Source organism: Colobus angolensis, unplaced genomic scaffold (genome assembly GCF_000951035.1).
Source record: "Colobus angolensis palliatus isolate OR3802 unplaced genomic scaffold, Cang.pa_1.0 Scaffold204, whole genome shotgun sequence".
In the NCBI taxonomy this organism is placed as follows: Eukaryota; Metazoa; Chordata; class Mammalia; order Primates; family Cercopithecidae; genus Colobus; species Colobus angolensis.
In genome coordinates, this window is record NW_012115200.1 from 719,272 (window position 1) to 719,735 (window position 464).

The following is a 464-nucleotide window of genomic DNA, read 5'->3' on the forward strand; positions in this document are numbered from 1 at the left end:
GGCTTGATGGGCTGGGCACGGTGGCTCACGCCTGTAATCCCAGAACTTTGGCAGGCTGAGTCGGGTGGATCACCTGAGGTCAGGCATTCAAGATCAGCCTGGCCAATATGGTGAAATGCCGTTTCTACTAAAAATACAGACAAATTAGCTGGGCATGGTGGCAGGCGCCTGTAATCCCACCTACTTGGGAGGCTGAGGCAGGAGAATCGCTTGAACCCGGGAGGCAGAGGTTACAGTGAGCCAAGATGGCACCATTGCACTCCAGCCTGGGCAACAGAGAGAGACTCCAATTCAAAAAAAGAAAAAGAGAAGGGGGCGGAGCAAGATGGCCGAATAGGACCAGCTCCAGTCTCCAACTCCCAGCGCGAAGGACACAGAAGACCGGTGATTTATGCATTTTGAACTGAGGTACTGGGGTCATCTCACTAGTGAGTGCCGGACAATCGGTGCTGGTCAGCTGTTGC